Raw genomic sequence first — 6,971 nt, 5'->3', positions numbered from 1 at the left:
TTCCTAAACTACTGTCTTATACACAGTGTAAGGGGATAAAAATATGTACATATGGATATATGAATGAGTGATGGTACAGAGCAGCATAGGCAAGATACAGTAGATGGTATCGAGTACAGTATATACATATGAGATGAGTATGTAAACAAAGTGGCATAGTTAAAGTGGCTAGTGATACATGTATTACATAAGATGCAGTCGATGATATAGAGTACAGTATATACATATGCATATGAGATGAATAATGTAGGGTAAGTAACATTATATAAGGTAGCATTGTTTAAAGTGGCTAGTGATATATTTACATCATTTCCCATCAATTCCCATTATTAAAGTGGCTGGAGTTGAGTCAGTGTCAGTGTCAGTGTGTTGGCAGCAGCCACTCAATGTTAGTGGTGGCTGTTTAACAGTCTGATGGCCTTGAGATAGAAGCTGTTTTTCAGTCTCTCGGTCCCAGCTTTGATGACCTGTACTGACCTCGCCTTCTGGATGATAGCGGGGTGAACAGGCAGTGGCTCGGGTGGTTGATGTCCTTGATTATCTTTATGGTCTTCCGGTAACATCGGGTGGTGTAGGTGTCCTGGAGGGCAGGTAGTTTGCCCCGGTGATGCGTTGTGCAGACCTCACTACCCTCTGGAGAGCCTTACGGTTGAGGGCGGAGCAGTTGCCGTACCAGGCGGTGATACAGCCCGCCAGGATGCTCTCGATTGTGCATCCTGGTTCACCAATGACTGCGTGGCCATAATATAAATAATATATGCTATTTAGCAGACGCTTTTATCCAAAGCGACTTACAGTCATGTGTGCATACATTCTACGTATGGGTGGTCCAGGGGATCGAACCCACTACCCTGGCGTTACAAGCGCCATGCTCTACCAACTGAGCTACAGAAGGACCAGGCCATGCATGCCTCCAACTCAATCATCACGTTTGCAGATGACACAACAGTAATGGGCTTGATTACCAACAACTGTGTGACCCGGTGGAGCTCCAGTGTTGAGGATGAGCGTGGCAGATGTGTTGCTACCTACCCTCACCACCTGAGGGCGGCCCGTCAGGAAGTCCAAGATCCAGTTGCAGAGGGGGGTGTTTAGTCCCAGGATCCTTAGCTTAGTGATGAGCTTTGAGAGTACTATGGTGTTGAACGCTGAGCTGTAATCAATGAATAGCATTCTCACATAAGTGTTCCTTTTGTCCAGGTGGGAAAGAGCAGTGTGGAGTGCAATAGAGATTTCATAATCTGTGGATCTGTCTGGGTGGTATGCAAATTGGAGTGGGTCTAGGGTTTCTGGGATAATGGTGTTGATGTGAGCCATTACCAACCTTTCAAAGCACTTCATGGCTGTGGACGTGAGTGCTACGAGTCTGTAGTCATTTAGGCAGGTTGCCTTTGTGTTCATGGGCACAGGGACTATGATGGTCTGCTTGAAGCATGTTGGTATTACAGACTCAATCAGGGACATGTTGAAAATGTCAGTGAAGACACCTGCCAGTTGGTCAAGACATGCCCGGAGCACAAGTCCTGGTAATCCGCAGCCTTGTGTATGTTGACCTGTTTAAAGGTTTTACTCACGTCGGCTACGGAGAGTGTGATCACACAGTCGTCCGGAACAGCTGATGCTCTCATGCATGCCTCAGTGTTGCTTGCCTCAAATTGAGCATAGAAGTGATTTAGCTCGTATGGTAGGCTCATCTCACTGGGCAGCTCGTGGCTGTGCTTCCCTTTGTAGTCTGTAATAGTTTTCAAACCCTGCCACATAAGACGAGTGTCGGAGCCGGTGTAGTATGATTCAATCTTAGCCCTATATTGACGCTTTTCCTGTTTGAGGTTCATCGCAGGGCATAGCAGGATTTCTTGTAAGCTTCCGGCTTAGAGTCCAGCACCTTGAAAGCGGCAGCTCTATCCTTTAGCTCATTGCAAATATTGCCTGTAATCCATGGCTTCTGGTTGGGGTGGCAGGGTAGCCTAGTTGTTAGAGTGTTGGACTAGTAACCGGAAGGTTGTTCAAAGCGACGTAGTCACGTGTGCATACATTCTACGTATGGGTGGTCCCGGGGATCGAACCCACTACCCTGGCGTTACTGTCATGTTTGTCATTTATTATCATGTCTTGTCCCTGTGCTCCCCATGCTATTCGTTTCCCTCTGCTGGTCTTATTTGGTTCTTTCCCTCCTTCTATCCCTCTCTCTCCCCCTCCCTCTCTCACTCTCTCGCTCTCTCTTCTCTCTGTCGTTCCGTTCCTGCTCCCAGCTGTTCCTATTCCCCTAATCATCATTTAGTCTTCCCACACCTGTTCCCGATCCTTTCCCCTGATTAGAGTCCCTATTTATTCCTTTGTGATCCGTTCCTGTCCCGTCGGTTCCTTGTTTTGTATTCACCATGCTGTGATTGCGTTTCGCCCTGTCCTGTCGTGTTTTTGCCTTCATCAGATGCTGCGTGTGAGCAGGTGGCTCTATCAACTACGGCCTGCGCCTACCCGAAGCGACCTGCAGTCTGTGGCCGCTTCTCTAGTTATTCCCCCTCTACAGACTAGAGGATTTTTGTTATTCCCTGTTTTGGATTTAAATAAACTCTGTTTCTGTTAAGTCGCTTTTGGGTCCTCTTTCACCTGCATGACAGAAGGAACCGACCAAGTAATGGACCCAGCGACTTCAGACGCTCGTTACACTGCCGTCGAGATCCAAGGAGCCATGCTCGGCAGACACGAGCAGGAATTGTCTGCTGCTCGCCATGCCGTGGAGAACCTGGCTGCTCAGGTTTCCGACCTCTCTGGACAGTTCCAGAGTCTACGTCTCGTGCCACCTGTTACTTCCTGGCCTGCCGAGCCTCCAGAACCTAGGGTTAATAACCCACCTTGCTACTCCGGGCAGCCCACTGAGTGCCGCTCCTTTCTCACGCAGTGTGAGATTGTGTTCTCTCTCCAACCCAACACATACTCTAGAGAGAGCTCGGGTTGCTTACGTCATTTCACTCCTTACTGGCCGGGCTCGAGAATGGGGCACAGCTATCTGGGAGGCAAGGGCTGATTGCTCTAACAAATTCCAGAACTTTAAAGAGGAGATGATTCGGGTTTTTGACCGTTCAGTTTTTGGTGGGGAGGCTTCTAGGGCCCTGGCTTCCTTATGCCAAGGTGAACGGTCCATAACGGATTATTCCATTGAGTTTCGCACTCTTGCTGCCTCTAGTGAGTGGAACGGCCGGCGCTGCTCGCTCGTTTTCTGGAGGGACTCCACGCAGTGGTTAAGGATGAGATTCTCTCCCGGGAGGTTCCTTCAGATGTGGACTCTTTGATTGCTCTCGCCATCCGCATAGAACGACGGGTAGATCTTCGTCACCGGGCTCGTGGAAGAGAGCTCGCATCAACGGTGTGTTTCCCTGCTCCGCATCGCAACCATCTCCCTCCTCTGGCTTTGAGACTGAGCCCATGCAGCTGGGAGGGATTCGCATCTCGAATAAGGAGAGGGAACGGAGGATCACCAACCGCCTGTGCCTCTATTGCGGAGTTGCTGGACATTTTGTTAATTCATGTCCAGTAAAAGCCAGAGCTCATCTGTAAGCGGAGGGCTACAGGTGAGCGCAACTACTCAAGTCTCTCCATCAAGGTCCTGTACTACTTTGTCGGTCCACCTACGCTGGACCGGTTCGGGTGCTACATGTAGTGCCTTGATAGACTCTGGGGCTGAGGGTTGTTTCATGGACGAAGCATGGGTTCGGAAACATGACATTCCTTTCAGAGAGTTAGATAAGCCTACGCCCATGTTCGCCTTAGATGGTAGTCATCTTCCCAGTATCAGATTTGAGACACTACCTTAACCCTCACAGTATCTGGTAACCACAGTGAGACTATTTCTTTTTGATTTTCCGTTCACCGTTTACACCTGTTGTTTTGGGTCATCCCTGGCTAGTATGTCATAATCCTTCTATTAATTGGTCTAGTAATTCTATCCTATCCTGGAACGTTTCTTGTCATGTGAAGTGTTTAATGTCTGCCATCCCTCCCGTTTCTTCTGTCCCTACTTCTCAGGAGGAACCTGGCGATTTGACAGGAGTGCCGGAGGAATATCATGATCTGCGCACGGTCTTCAGTCGGTCCCGAGCCAACTCCCTTCCTCCTCACCGGTCGTATGATTGTAGTATTGATCTCCTTCCGGGGACCACTCCTCCTCGAGGTAGACTATACTCTCTGTCGGCTCCCGAACGTAAGGCTCTCGAGGATTATTTGTCTGTGTCTCTTGACGCCGGTACCATAGTGCCTTCTTCTTCTCCGGCCGGGCGGGGTTCTTTTTTTGTTAAGAAGAAGGACGGTACTCTGCGCCCCTGCGTGGATTATCGAGGGCTGAATGACATAACGGTTAAGAATCGTTATCCGCTTCCCCTTATGTCATCAGCCTTCGAGATTCTGCAGGGAGCCAGGTGCTTTACTAAGTTGGACCTTCGTAACGCTTACCATCTCGTGCGCATCAGAGAGGGGGACGAGTGGAAAACGGCGTTTAACACTCCGTTAGGGCATTTTGAGTACCGGGTTCTGCCGTTCGGTCTCGCCAATGCGCCAGCTGTTTTTCAGGCATTAGTTAATGATGTTCTGAGAGACATGCTGAACATTTTTGTTTTTGTCTATCTTGACGATATCCTGATTTTTTCTCCGTCACTCGAGATTCATGTTCAGCACGTTCGACGTGTTCTACAGCGCCTTTTAGAGAATTGTCTCTACGTAAAGGCTGAGAAGTGCTCTTTTCATGTCTCCTCCGTTACTTTTCTCGGTTCCGTTATTTCCGCTGAAGGCATTCAGATGGATTCCGCTAAGGTCCAAGCTGTCAGTGATTGGCCCGTTCCAAGGTCACGTGTCGAGTTGCAGCGCTTTTTAGGTTTCGCTAATTTCTATCGGCGTTTCATTCGTAATTTCGGTCAAGTTGCTGCCCCTCTCACAGCTCTTACTTCTGTCAAGACGTGTTTTAAGTGGTCCGGTTCCGCCCAGGGAGCTTTTGATCTTCTAAAAGAACGTTTTACGTCCGCTCCTATCCTCGTTACTCCTGACGTCACTAGACAATTCATTGTCGAGGTTGACGCTTCAGAGGTAGGCGTGGGAGCCATTCTATCCCAGCGCTTCCAGTCTGACGATAAGGTTCATCCTTGCGCTTATTTTTCTCATCGCCTGTCGCCATCTGAGCGCAACTATGATGTGGGTAACCGTGAACTGCTCGCCATCCGCTTAGCCCTAGGCGAATGGCGACAGTGGTTGGAGGGGGCGACCGTTCCTTTTGTCGTTTGGACAGACCATAAGAACCTTGAGTACATCCGTTCTGCCAAACGACTTAATGCCCGTCAAGCTCGTTGGGCGTTGTTTTTCGCTCGTTTCGAGTTTGTGATTTCTTACCGTCCGGGTAGCAAGAACACCAAGCCTGATGCCTTATCCCGTCTGTTTAGTTCTTCTGTGGCTTCTACTGATCCCGAGGGGATTCTTCCTTATGGGCGTGTTGTCGGGTTAACAGTCTGGGGAATTGAAAGACAGGTTAAGCAAGCACTCACGCACACTGCGTCGCCGCGCGCTTGTCCTAGTAACCTCCTTTTCGTTCCTGTTTCCACTCGTCTGGCTGTTCTTCAGTGGGCTCACTCTGCCAAGTTAGCGGGTCATCCCGGTGTTCGAGGCACTCTTGCGTCTATTCGCCAGCGCTTTTGGTGGCCGACTCAGGAGCGTGACACGCGCCGTTTCGTGGCTGCTTGTTCGGACTGCGCGCAGACTAAGTCGGGTAACTCTCCTCCTGCCGGTCGTCTCAGACCGCTCCCCATTCCTTCTCGACCATGGTCTCACATTGCCTTAGACTTCATTACCGGTCTGCCTTTGTCTGCGGGGAAGACTGTGATTCTGACGGTTGTCGATAGGTTCTCTAAGGCGGCACATTTCATTCCCCTCGCTAAACTTCCTTCCGCTAAGGAGACGGCACAAATCATTATTGAGAATGTATTCAGAATTCATGGCCTCCCGTTAGACGCCGTTTCAGACAGAGGCCCGCAATTCACGTCACAGTTTTGGAGGGAGTTCTGTCGTTTGATTGGTGCGTCCGTCAGTCTCTCTTCCGGGTTTCATCCCCAGTCTAACGGTCAAGCAGAGAGGGCCAATCAGACGATTGGTCGCATACTACGCAGCCTTTCTTTCAGAAACCCTGCGTCTTGGGCAGAACAGCTCCCCTGGGCAGAATACGCTCACAATTCGCTTCCTTCGTCTGCTACCGGGTTATCTCCGTTTCAGAGTAGTCTGGGTTACCAGCCTCCTCTGTTCTCATCCCAGCTTGCCGAGTCCAGCGTTCCCTCCGCTCAGCGTTTGTCCAACGTTGTGAGCGCACCTGGAGGAGGGTGAGGTCTGCACTTTGCCGTTACAGGGCACAGACGGTGAGAGCCGCCAATAAACGCAGGATTAAGAGTCCAAGGTATTGTTGCGGCCAGAGAGTGTGGCTTTCCACTCGCAACCTTCCTCTTACGACAGCTTCTCGTAAGTTGACTCCATGTTCATTGGTCCGTTCCGTGTCTCCCAGGTCGTCAATCCTGTCGCTGTGCGACTGCTTCTTCCGCGACATCTTCGTCGCGTCCATCCTGTCTTCCATGTCTCCTGTGTTAAGCCCTTTCTTCGCACCCCCGTTCGTCTTCCCTCCCCCTCCCGTCCTTGTCGAGAGCGCACCTATTTACAAGGTACATAAGATCATGGACATGCGTTCTCGGGGACGGGGTCACCAATACCTAGTGGATTGGGAGGGTTACGGTCCTGAGGAGAGGAGTTGGGTTCCGTCTCGGGACGTGCTGGACCGTTCACTCATCGATGATTTCCTCCGTTGCCGCCAGGATTCCTCCTCGAGTGCGCCAGGAGGCGCTCGGTGGTGGGGGGGTACTGTCATGTTTGTCATTTATTATCATGTCTTGTCCCTGTGCTCCCCATGCTATTCGTTTCCCTCTGCTGGTCTTATTTGGTTCTTTCCC

The sequence above is a fragment of the Oncorhynchus gorbuscha genome, linkage group LG18 (genome assembly GCF_021184085.1).
Source record: "Oncorhynchus gorbuscha isolate QuinsamMale2020 ecotype Even-year linkage group LG18, OgorEven_v1.0, whole genome shotgun sequence".
In the NCBI taxonomy this organism is placed as follows: Eukaryota; Metazoa; Chordata; class Actinopteri; order Salmoniformes; family Salmonidae; genus Oncorhynchus; species Oncorhynchus gorbuscha.
The sequence above is the reverse complement of the archived record's forward strand: the minus strand, read 5'-3'. Positions refer to the sequence as shown.